This window comes from Microcebus murinus, unplaced genomic scaffold (assembly GCF_040939455.1).
Source record: "Microcebus murinus isolate Inina unplaced genomic scaffold, M.murinus_Inina_mat1.0 scaf014_hap2_Mmur4.0, whole genome shotgun sequence".
NCBI lineage: Eukaryota > Metazoa > Chordata > Mammalia > Primates > Cheirogaleidae > Microcebus > Microcebus murinus.
The window spans coordinates 260778-273341 of NW_027438960.1; the positions used below are offsets into that span (position 1 = coordinate 260778).

Here is a 12564-nt window from a genome sequence, read left to right on the forward strand (position 1 = left end):
AGAGGTAGGAGATGGAGGGGACTGATTTCTTCAGCGCCCCCCAAACCACGCCACCCCACCCCACCCATGGGACACATCCCCAGAGAGAGACGCCCCATACACTGGCTGTGCCCCAGCCCTGGCCCGGGGGAATAGGCGGCAGCCCACCCACAGGGCGAGGGGGGGGCGCAGCTGAAAGGGGTTGTGGGGGAGGGCGGCCCCTGGCTGGGGTCAAAGGGCGAGCGCCCCGCGCGTGCGCAGTCAGCGGCAGCGACGCGCCGGGGGTGGGCAGCGGGTAGGTGAAGGAGGCCGGGCGAGGAGACGAGGGGGGCTGGGAGGGCTCCACCTTGGCGAGTCCAGCCGTGGAGGCGTATCTTGTGTGAGTGAGTGTGAGTGTGTGTGTGTGTGTATAGAGAGACAGCCCCCCGCCCCGCCCCGCCCCGCCCCGCCCATCACCCCCGTCCCTGGGAGCCCGCGGGACCCGGCCGGCGAACTCAACAGGCCCGGCCCGCCGCGGGGCCTGGGGCGGGAGGCGGCGGCGGCCGCCGTCTAGGGCCACACCACCCTGAACGCCCCCGATCTCGTCTGGTCTCGGAAGCTAAGCAGGGTCGGGCCTGGCTAGTGCTTGGATGGGAGACCGCCTGGGAATACCGGGTGCCACAGGCTGCTTCTTTTTTTTTTTTTTTTGCCTCTTGTTCTGTCCCCTTTCTGGGAGCGCGGCGGCGGCCCGGGGTGGGGGTGACCCCAACCCTCAGCGCCCGCCGCGGTGCCTGGAGCCCCAGCCCGCACCGTGGGGCCTCCTCTTGTCCCAAGCCGCGACACCGCCGCCACGCGGCAGCATGCGTGGCATCTGGACTGTCAGGTCTCAGACCAAAGGTCTGCTCTGTGGGAACCGACACGCTGGAGGAAACCTTGAGAGTCTGAGAGGGGAGGGAGTTCCAGAAGAAGGCCAGGATGTCATTTTGAGGGAGTATGTGACCAGAACTCGTCCCGTTGCTTTTGGGGTACTATGGGCTACACGCAGGAATCTTTGGTGGTGGCACCTGATGTTGGGGGATCCGGAGTCACACCCAGACCTGCTCCACAGGCCTCCTTTTACTTTTCTCTTCGGATTCATTATTTTTAAAAAGTGTCTCTTACCTCTATTATTGCATTTCCTTTCCTCTCTCTTTTCAAGCAGATGATGGGAGTACAAGTATTCAGGTGACATGTGTTGCCCGTGCCCCCCTCCCCCCTGTGTTCTTATTCATATACCTCTCATGTTGTTCCAGCGTATTGTGGGGGTACCAATGTTAAGGTCGGGTACGTTGCCCTCTCCAAGCCTCCCCCCTCGGGTCAGAGCTTCAAGTGCGCCCATCCCCCAGTCGGTGCGCACCCACCCCATGCCTAATGGATGTGTATGCCCCTCCCCTCCCCCCACCCGCCCGACACCCACCCGATGAAGGTGATTCCTCTCTGTCCACTTAGGTGTCCATCCGTTCCTACCAGTTTGCTGGTGAGCGCGCTCACGTGGTGCTCGTGTGTCCATTCTTGGGATACTTGGCCTACTGGAACGGGTTCCAGCTCTGGCCAGGAGAACACGAGAGGTGCCCTCTCACCGCTGCTCCTCACAGCCGAATGGCACTCCGTGGTGTCCACGCGCCACATTTTATTAATGCACTCCTGGATGGATGGGCACTCGGGTCGCTTCCACGTCTTTGCGATTGTGAATTGTGCCCTAACTGTAACCCTAACCCTTACCCAGCCCGTCTCCTCTGCCCCTGCCTGACGCACTCCTCCCCGGCCAGGCCCGTCACTGTCCTGGGCCCCCGCCTGACCGGCTCCTCCCCGCCCGGCCTGTCACCGTCCTCTGCCCCTGCCTGACATGCTCCTTCCCGCCCGGCCTCTCACCGTCCTCGGCCCCTGCCTGACCGGCTCCTCCGTCGCCTGGGCCTTCCAAGGGCTTGGTGTGGACGCTGCTTCCAGGAAGCCCTCCAGAAACCCGGCAGCAGGGTGGCCGCAGCAGTCTCCAGCAGCCGTCCCTAAGTCGCGTGAGTGCGGGGGACGTGCCCCCGCTGTGCCCCCGCGGGGGCCCAGCCTGGTGTCTTCCCTGAGGCCCTGCGGCTGCCGGCTGCCGCTCCCCGCAAGGGGAGAGCCGCGGAGGTGGGGACCGCCTCCTCATGGGGACGTACACGCAGCTCTCCACGTCGGATTCCGGGGCTCTCTGTCCTGCCCGAAGGCCCAGCTGGCCTGCGGGTCCTTAGAGTGGCAAAAACATCCGAAAACTGAGACTGAGGGTCCGGTGGGTGTCTGCACTTTTGTGCTGGGCACCCCAGGGAGGCCCGGGGGCTGGCTGGACAACGTGGTCTGCTGGGCGGGGGGGTTGGAGGAGCAACTGATGCCCTTTGCACTTTGGGTAGCAAGAGTCTGAGGTGTCTCTGAGCCCTGTGCCATGTCGGGGGGGGGCGGGGGGGGCGGGGGGGAGGAGGAGGAGGAGGAGGAGGAGGTGGGAAGGGCCGGGGCCTGCAGTCCTGTTCCCGGGGTGGCACGGCAAGTGGCTTCTTGCACAGGCTGCTTGGCCTGGGCTCCCCGCACCTGGGCCTTTGGAGGACTGGCCCTGTGCTTGCCAACACTTCCTGCAGGGACCCAGAGCTGGGAGGTTGCATCTCTCAGCCCTGGGTCGGGCAGAGCCCCAGCGGGCCATGCCCACCACCTCTCTCAGCACCGGTCCCCCAGAAGGCTCCTTTGGGACCAGGATTCTCTTGCGGTGACTCTTTAAGGTCTGGCCCCTGGATGGAGGGGCACCAGGAGTAGAGGAGCAGGAAGGGGAAGGGGGTGGCCATGCGAGGGGACACTTTGAGGCCAAGTCCCAGCTTCAGCCTGATCCTCCTGGGAACCCCGCTCTGAGACAAGGAGCCGGGCTTCGCATTCCCACAGCAGCCAGTCGTGGGCTGAGGACACCTGGGGCGTTGGGAACTCCCTGGCTTCTCCTTGGTTTAACATCTAGAGCTGCTTGGGAATCGCGCCGCCACACACACCCGAGTGCAGGTGTCTTCCGCACAGACTGCGGGCCTCGCTCTTCTGAAGGCCGCTAGCTCGCCACCCACCCACGGGTGAACCTGGTCAGGGTGCTTTCTCTAAGGGGCAGACTCTTTTCCGGGCGGGCTACCGGTGTCTCTGTTTGCTCGTTTCTTTCTTCCATTTCGGGAAAGTCTTCCTTGCTGGGTGTGGAAATCTCCTATGCCTTCCCTCGCCTATTCTGTCAGCTTTCAAATTCTCTTTCAGTTGCCACCCTCACAGATGGATTAGGAAACTCTTTCCGGTGCACTCATTAGTGAAATGACCTCAATGAAGCTGGAATCCAATATCTAATGGCCGATTTTTAGCGAGTCCACACGCCAGGGTGGTTGGGGGGCAATGCAGCCCCGGCCAGGCCCAGGCCCCTTGGACTGGGCCACAGGAGGACACAGAGGAGGGTCCCGGCCCCCACGAAGCGGTGCCGGCAGTTCTCCACGGGGTTGGGCGTTTTCCAGAGGTAGGAGATGGAGGGGACTGATTTCTTCAGCGCCCCCCAAACCACGCCACCCCACCCCACCCATGGGACACATCCCCAGAGAGAGACGCCCCATACACTGGCTGTGCCCCAGCCCTGGCCCGGGGGAATAGGCGGCAGCCCACCCACAGGGCGAGGGGGGGGCGCAGCTGAAAGGGGTTGTGGGGGAGGGCGGCCCCTGGCTGGGGTCAAAGGGCGAGCGCCCCGCGCGTGCGCAGTCAGCGGCAGCGACGCGCCGGGGGTGGGCAGCGGGTAGGTGAAGGAGGCCGGGCGAGGAGACGAGGGGGGCTGGGAGGGCTCCACCTTGGCGAGTCCAGCCGTGGAGGCGTATCTTGTGTGAGTGAGTGTGAGTGTGTGTGTGTGTGTATAGAGAGACAGCCCCCCGCCCCGCCCCGCCCCGCCCCGCCCATCACCCCCGTCCCTGGGAGCCCGCGGGACCCGGCCGGCGAACTCAACAGGCCCGGCCCGCCGCGGGGCCTGGGGCGGGAGGCGGCGGCGGCCGCCGTCTAGGGCCACACCACCCTGAACGCCCCGATCTCGTCTGGTCTCGGAAGCTAAGCAGGGTCGGGCCTGGCTAGTGCTTGGATGGGAGACCGCCTGGGAATACCGGGTGCCACAGGCTGCTTCTTTTTTTTTTTTTTTTGCCTCTTGTTCTGTCCCCTTTCTGGGAGCGCGGCGGCGGCCCGGGGTGGGGGTGACCCCAACCCTCAGCGCCCGCCGCGGTGCCTGGAGCCCCAGCCCGCACCGTGGGGCCTCCTCTTGTCCCAAGCCGCGACACCGCCGCCACGCGGCAGCATGCGTGGCATCTGGACTGTCAGGTCTCAGACCAAAGGTCTGCTCTGTGGGAACCGACACGCTGGAGGAAACCTTGAGAGTCTGAGAGGGGAGGGAGTTCCAGAAGAAGGCCAGGATGTCATTTTGAGGGAGTATGTGACCAGAACTCGTCCCGTTGCTTTTGGGGTACTATGGGCTACACGCAGGAATCTTTGGTGGTGGCACCTGATGTTGGGGGATCCGGAGTCACACCCAGACCTGCTCCACAGGCCTCCTTTTACTTTTCTCTTCGGATTCATTATTTTTAAAAAGTGTCTCTTACCTCTATTATTGCATTTCCTTTCCTCTCTCTTTTCAAGCAGATGATGGGAGTACAAGTATTCAGGTGACATGTGTTGCCCGTGCCCCCCTCCCCCCTGTGTTCTTATTCATATACCTCTCATGTTGTTCCAGCGTATTGTGGGGGTACCAATGTTAAGGTCGGGTACGTTGCCCTCTCCAAGCCTCCCCCCTCGGGTCAGAGCTTCAAGTGCGCCCATCCCCCAGTCGGTGCGCACCCACCCCATGCCTAATGGATGTGTATGCCCCTCCCCTCCCCCCACCCGCCCGACACCCACCCGATGAAGGTGATTCCTCTCTGTCCACTTAGGTGTCCATCCGTTCCTACCAGTTTGCTGGTGAGCGCGCTCACGTGGTGCTCGTGTGTCCATTCTTGGGATACTTGGCCTACTGGAACGGGTTCCAGCTCTGGCCAGGAGAACACGAGAGGTGCCCTCTCACCGCTGCTCCTCACAGCCGAATGGCACTCCGTGGTGTCCACGCGCCACATTTTATTAATGCACTCCTGGATGGATGGGCACTCGGGTCGCTTCCACGTCTTTGCGATTGTGAATTGTGCCCTAACTGTAACCCTAACCCTTACCCAGCCCGTCTCCTCTGCCCCTGCCTGACGCACTCCTCCCCGGCCAGGCCCGTCACTGTCCTGGGCCCCCGCCTGACCGGCTCCTCCCCGCCCGGCCTGTCACCGTCCTCTGCCCCTGCCTGACATGCTCCTTCCCGCCCGGCCTCTCACCGTCCTCGGCCCCTGCCTGACCGGCTCCTCCGTCGCCTGGGCCTTCCAAGGGCTTGGTGTGGACGCTGCTTCCAGGAAGCCCTCCAGAAACCCGGCAGCAGGGTGGCCGCAGCAGTCTCCAGCAGCCGTCCCTAAGTCGCGTGAGTGCGGGGGACGTGCCCCCGCTGTGCCCCCGCGGGGGCCCAGCCTGGTGTCTTCCCTGAGGCCCTGCGGCTGCCGGCTGCCGCTCCCCGCAAGGGGAGAGCCGCGGAGGTGGGGACCGCCTCCTCATGGGGACGTACACGCAGCTCTCCACGTCGGATTCCGGGGCTCTCTGTCCTGCCCGAAGGCCCAGCTGGCCTGCGGGTCCTTAGAGTGGCAAAAACATCCGAAAACTGAGATTGAGGGTCCGGTGGGTGTCTGCACTTTTGTGCTGGGCACCCCAGGGAGGCCCGGGGGCTGGCTGGACAACGTGGTCTGCTGGGCGGGGGGGTTGGAGGAGCAACTGATGCCCTTTGCACTTTGGGTAGCAAGAGTCTGAGGTGTCTCTGAGCCCTGTGCCATGTCGGGAGGGGGCGGGGGGTGCGGGGGGGAGGAGGAGGAGGAGGAGGAGGAGGTGGGAAGGGCCGGGGCCTGCAGTCCTGTTCCCGGGGTGGCACGGCAAGTGGCTTCTTGCACAGGCTGCTTGGCCTGGGCTCCCCGCACCTGGGCCTTTGGAGGACTGGCCCTGTGCTTGCCAACACTTCCTGCAGGGACCCAGAGCTGGGAGGTTGCATCTCTCAGCCCTGGGTCGGGCAGAGCCCCAGCGGGCCATGCCCACCACCTCTCTCAGCACCGGTCCCCCAGAAGGCTCCTTTGGGACCAGGATTCTCTTGCGGTGACTCTTTAAGGTCTGGCCCCTGGATGGAGGGGCACCAGGAGTAGAGGAGCAGGAAGGGGAAGGGGGTGGCCATGCGAGGGGACACTTTGAGGCCAAGTCCCAGCTTCAGCCTGATCCTCCTGGGAACCCCGCTCTGAGACAAGGAGCCGGGCTTCGCATTCCCACAGCAGCCAGTCGTGGGCTGAGGACACCTGGGGCGTTGGGAACTCCCTGGCTTCTCCTTGGTTTAACATCTAGAGCTGCTTGGGAATCGCGCCGCCACACACACCCGAGTGCAGGTGTCTTCCGCACAGACTGCGGGCCTCGCTCTTCTGAAGGCCGCTAGCTCGCCACCCACCCACGGGTGAACCTGGTCAGGGTGCTTTCTCTAAGGGGCAGACTCTTTTCCGGGCGGGCTACCGGTGTCTCTGTTTGCTCGTTTCTTTCTTCCATTTCGGGAAAGTCTTCCTTGCTGGGTGTGGAAATCTCCTATGCCTTCCCTCGCCTATTCTGTCAGCTTTCAAATTCTCTTTCAGTTGCCACCCTCACAGATGGATTAGGAAACTCTTTCCGGTGCACTCATTAGTGAAATGACCTCAATGAAGCTGGAATCCAATATCTAATGGCCGATTTTTAGCGAGTCCACACGCCAGGGTGGTTGGGGGGCAATGCAGCCCCGGCCAGGCCCAGGCCCCTTGGACTGGGCCACAGGAGGACACAGAGGAGGGTCCCGGCCCCCACGAAGCGGTGCCGGCAGTTCTCCACGGGGTTGGGCGTTTTCCAGAGGTAGGAGATGGAGGGGACTGATTTCTTCAGCGCCCCCCAAACCACGCCACCCCACCCCACCCATGGGACACATCCCCAGAGAGAGACGCCCCATACACTGGCTGTGCCCCAGCCCTGGCCCGGGGGAATAGGCGGCAGCCCACCCACAGGGCGAGGGGGGGGCGCAGCTGAAAGGGGTTGTGGGGGAGGGCGGCCCCTGGCTGGGGTCAAAGGGCGAGCGCCCCGCGCGTGCGCAGTCAGCGGCAGCGACGCGCCGGGGGTGGGCAGCGGGTAGGTGAAGGAGGCCGGGCGAGGAGACGAGGGGGGCTGGGAGGGCTCCACCTTGGCGAGTCCAGCCGTGGAGGCGTATCTTGTGTGAGTGAGTGTGAGTGTGTGTGTGTGTGTATAGAGAGACAGCCCCCCGCCCCGCCCCGCCCCGCCCCGCCCATCACCCCCGTCCCTGGGAGCCCGCGGGACCCGGCCGGCGAACTCAACAGGCCCGGCCCGCCGCGGGGCCTGGGGCGGGAGGCGGCGGCGGCCGCCGTCTAGGGCCACACCACCCTGAACGCCCCCGATCTCGTCTGGTCTCGGAAGCTAAGCAGGGTCGGGCCTGGCTAGTGCTTGGATGGGAGACCGCCTGGGAATACCGGGTGCCACAGGCTGCTTCTTTTTTTTTTTTTTTTGCCTCTTGTTCTGTCCCCTTTCTGGGAGCGCGGCGGCGGCCCGGGGTGGGGGTGACCCCAACCCTCAGCGCCCGCCGCGGTGCCTGGAGCCCCAGCCCGCACCGTGGGGCCTCCTCTTGTCCCAAGCCGCGACACCGCCGCCACGCGGCAGCATGCGTGGCATCTGGACTGTCAGGTCTCAGACCAAAGGTCTGCTCTGTGGGAACCGACACGCTGGAGGAAACCTTGAGAGTCTGAGAGGGGAGGGAGTTCCAGAAGAAGGCCAGGATGTCATTTTGAGGGAGTATGTGACCAGAACTCGTCCCGTTGCTTTTGGGGTACTATGGGCTACACGCAGGAATCTTTGGTGGTGGCACCTGATGTTGGGGGATCCGGAGTCACACCCAGACCTGCTCCACAGGCCTCCTTTTACTTTTCTCTTCGGATTCATTATTTTTAAAAAGTGTCTCTTACCTCTATTATTGCATTTCCTTTCCTCTCTCTTTTCAAGCAGATGATGGGAGTACAAGTATTCAGGTGACATGTGTTGCCCGTGCCCCCCTCCCCCCTGTGTTCTTATTCATATACCTCTCATGTTGTTCCAGCGTATTGTGGGGGTACCAATGTTAAGGTCGGGTACGTTGCCCTCTCCAAGCCTCCCCCCTCGGGTCAGAGCTTCAAGTGCGCCCATCCCCCAGTCGGTGCGCACCCACCCCATGCCTAATGGATGTGTATGCCCCTCCCCTCCCCCCACCCGCCCGACACCCACCCGATGAAGGTGATTCCTCTCTGTCCACTTAGGTGTCCATCCGTTCCTACCAGTTTGCTGGTGAGCGCGCTCACGTGGTGCTCGTGTGTCCATTCTTGGGATACTTGGCCTACTGGAACGGGTTCCAGCTCTGGCCAGGAGAACACGAGAGGTGCCCTCTCACCGCTGCTCCTCACAGCCGAATGGCACTCCGTGGTGTCCACGCGCCACATTTTATTAATGCACTCCTGGATGGATGGGCACTCGGGTCGCTTCCACGTCTTTGCGATTGTGAATTGTGCCCTAACTGTAACCCTAACCCTTACCCAGCCCGTCTCCTCTGCCCCTGCCTGACGCACTCCTCCCCGGCCAGGCCCGTCACTGTCCTGGGCCCCCGCCTGACCGGCTCCTCCCCGCCCGGCCTGTCACCGTCCTCTGCCCCTGCCTGACATGCTCCTTCCCGCCCGGCCTCTCACCGTCCTCGGCCCCTGCCTGACCGGCTCCTCCGTCGCCTGGGCCTTCCAAGGGCTTGGTGTGGACGCTGCTTCCAGGAAGCCCTCCAGAAACCCGGCAGCAGGGTGGCCGCAGCAGTCTCCAGCAGCCGTCCCTAAGTCGCGTGAGTGCGGGGGACGTGCCCCCGCTGTGCCCCCGCGGGGGCCCAGCCTGGTGTCTTCCCTGAGGCCCTGCGGCTGCCGGCTGCCGCTCCCCGCAAGGGGAGAGCCGCGGAGGTGGGGACCGCCTCCTCATGGGGACGTACACGCAGCTCTCCACGTCGGATTCCGGGGCTCTCTGTCCTGCCCGAAGGCCCAGCTGGCCTGCGGGTCCTTAGAGTGGCAAAAACATCCGAAAACTGAGACTGAGGGTCCGGTGGGTGTCTGCACTTTTGTGCTGGGCACCCCAGGGAGGCCCGGGGGCTGGCTGGACAACGTGGTCTGCTGGGCGGGGGGGTTGGAGGAGCAACTGATGCCCTTTGCACTTTGGGTAGCAAGAGTCTGAGGTGTCTCTGAGCCCTGTGCCATGTCGGGAGGGGGCGGGGGGTGCGGGGGGGAGGAGGAGGAGGAGGAGGAGGAGGTGGGAAGGGCCGGGGCCTGCAGTCCTGTTCCCGGGGTGGCACGGCAAGTGGCTTCTTGCACAGGCTGCTTGGCCTGGGCTCCCCGCACCTGGGCCTTTGGAGGACTGGCCCTGTGCTTGCCAACACTTCCTGCAGGGACCCAGAGCTGGGAGGTTGCATCTCTCAGCCCTGGGTCGGGCAGAGCCCCAGCGGGCCATGCCCACCACCTCTCTCAGCACCGGTCCCCCAGAAGGCTCCTTTGGGACCAGGATTCTCTTGCGGTGACTCTTTAAGGTCTGGCCCCTGGATGGAGGGGCACCAGGAGTAGAGGAGCAGGAAGGGGAAGGGGGTGGCCATGCGAGGGGACACTTTGAGGCCAAGTCCCAGCTTCAGCCTGATCCTCCTGGGAACCCCGCTCTGAGACAAGGAGCCGGGCTTCGCATTCCCACAGCAGCCAGTCGTGGGCTGAGGACACCTGGGGCGTTGGGAACTCCCTGGCTTCTCCTTGGTTTAACATCTAGAGCTGCTTGGGAATCGCGCCGCCACACACACCCGAGTGCAGGTGTCTTCCGCACAGACTGCGGGCCTCGCTCTTCTGAAGGCCGCTAGCTCGCCACCCACCCACGGGTGAACCTGGTCAGGGTGCTTTCTCTAAGGGGCAGACTCTTTTCCGGGCGGGCTACCGGTGTCTCTGTTTGCTCGTTTCTTTCTTCCATTTCGGGAAAGTCTTCCTTGCTGGGTGTGGAAATCTCCTATGCCTTCCCTCGCCTATTCTGTCAGCTTTCAAATTCTCTTTCAGTTGCCACCCTCACAGATGGATTAGGAAACTCTTTCCGGTGCACTCATTAGTGAAATGACCTCAATGAAGCTGGAATCCAATATCTAATGGCCGATTTTTAGCGAGTCCACACGCCAGGGTGGTTGGGGGGCAATGCAGCCCCGGCCAGGCCCAGGCCCCTTGGACTGGGCCACAGGAGGACACAGAGGAGGGTCCCGGCCCCCACGAAGCGGTGCCGGCAGTTCTCCACGGGGTTGGGCGTTTTCCAGAGGTAGGAGATGGAGGGGACTGATTTCTTCAGCGCCCCCCAAACCACGCCACCCCACCCCACCCATGGGACACATCCCCAGAGAGAGACGCCCCATACACTGGCTGTGCCCCAGCCCTGGCCCGGGGGAATAGGCGGCAGCCCACCCACAGGGCGAGGGGGGGGCGCAGCTGAAAGGGGTTGTGGGGGAGGGCGGCCCCTGGCTGGGGTCAAAGGGCGAGCGCCCCGCGCGTGCGCAGTCAGCGGCAGCGACGCGCCGGGGGTGGGCAGCGGGTAGGTGAAGGAGGCCGGGCGAGGAGACGAGGGGGGCTGGGAGGGCTCCACCTTGGCGAGTCCAGCCGTGGAGGCGTATCTTGTGTGAGTGAGTGTGAGTGTGTGTGTGTGTGTATAGAGAGACAGCCCCCCGCCCCGCCCCGCCCCGCCCCGCCCATCACCCCCGTCCCTGGGAGCCCGCGGGACCCGGCCGGCGAACTCAACAGGCCCGGCCCGCCGCGGGGCCTGGGGCGGGAGGCGGCGGCGGCCGCCGTCTAGGGCCACACCACCCTGAACGCCCCCGATCTCGTCTGGTCTCGGAAGCTAAGCAAGGTCGGGCCTGGCTAGTGCTTGGATGGGAGACCGCCTGGGAATACCGGGTGCCACAGGCTGCTTCTTTTTTTTTTTTTTTTGCCTCTTGTTCTGTCCCCTTTCTGGGAGCGCGGCGGCGGCCCGGGGTGGGGGTGACCCCAACCCTCAGCGCCCGCCGCGGTGCCTGGAGCCCCAGCCCGCACCGTGGGGCCTCCTCTTGTCCCAAGCCGCGACACCGCCGCCACGCGGCAGCATGCGTGGCATCTGGACTGTCAGGTCTCAGACCAAAGGTCTGCTCTGTGGGAACCGACACGCTGGAGGAAACCTTGAGAGTCTGAGAGGGGAGGGAGTTCCAGAAGAAGGCCAGGATGTCATTTTGAGGGAGTATGTGACCAGAACTCGTCCCGTTGCTTTTGGGGTACTATGGGCTACACGCAGGAATCTTTGGTGGTGGCACCTGATGTTGGGGGATCCGGAGTCACACCCAGACCTGCTCCACAGGCCTCCTTTTACTTTTCTCTTCGGATTCATTATTTTTAAAAAGTGTCTCTTACCTCTATTATTGCATTTCCTTTCCTCTCTCTTTTCAAGCAGATGATGGGAGTACAAGTATTCAGGTGACATGTGTTGCCCGTGCCCCCCTCCCCCCTGTGTTCTTATTCATATACCTCTCATGTTGTTCCAGCGTATTGTGGGGGTACCAATGTTAAGGTCGGGTACGTTGCCCTCTCCAAGCCTCCCCCCTCGGGTCAGAGCTTCAAGTGCGCCCATCCCCCAGTCGGTGCGCACCCACCCCATGCCTAATGGATGTGTATGCCCCTCCCCTCCCCCCACCCGCCCGACACCCACCCGATGAAGGTGATTCCTCTCTGTCCACTTAGGTGTCCATCCGTTCCTACCAGTTTGCTGGTGAGCGCGCTCACGTGGTGCTCGTGTGTCCATTCTTGGGATACTTGGCCTACTGGAACGGGTTCCAGCTCTGGCCAGGAGAACACGAGAGGTGCCCTCTCACCGCTGCTCCTCACAGCCGAATGGCACTCCGTGGTGTCCACGCGCCACATTTTATTAATGCACTCCTGGATGGATGGGCACTCGGGTCGCTTCCACGTCTTTGCGATTGTGAATTGTGCCCTAACTGTAACCCTAACCCTTACCCAGCCCGTCTCCTCTGCCCCTGCCTGACGCACTCCTCCCCGGCCAGGCCCGTCACTGTCCTGGGCCCCCGCCTGACCGGCTCCTCCCCGCCCGGCCTGTCACCGTCCTCTGCCCCTGCCTGACATGCTCCTTCCCGCCCGGCCTCTCACCGTCCTCGGCCCCTGCCTGACCGGCTCCTCCGTCGCCTGGGCCTTCCAAGGGCTTGGTGTGGACGCTGCTTCCAGGAAGCCCTCCAGAAACCCGGCAGCAGGGTGGCCGCAGCAGTCTCCAGCAGCCGTCCCTAAGTCGCGTGAGTGCGGGGGACGTGCCCCCGCTGTGCCCCCGCGGGGGCCCAGCCTGGTGTCTTCCCTGAGGCCCTGCGGCTGCCGGCTGCCGCTC

At 63.8% G+C, this 12564-nt stretch overlaps 4 pseudogenes; all 4 read left to right on the top strand.

The window, feature by feature from the left end:
• Window positions 1-526: 526 nt before the first annotated feature.
• LOC142867217 (uncharacterized) lies at window positions 527-645 on the top strand (annotated as a pseudogene).
• Window positions 646-4015: 3370 nt separating this feature from the next.
• LOC142867285 (uncharacterized) lies at window positions 4016-4133 on the top strand (annotated as a pseudogene).
• Window positions 4134-7503: 3370 nt separating this feature from the next.
• On the top strand, window positions 7504-7622 carry LOC142867218 (uncharacterized; annotated as a pseudogene).
• Window positions 7623-10992: 3370 nt separating this feature from the next.
• On the top strand, window positions 10993-11111 carry LOC142867273 (uncharacterized; annotated as a pseudogene).
• Window positions 11112-12564: the final 1453 nt, after the last annotated feature.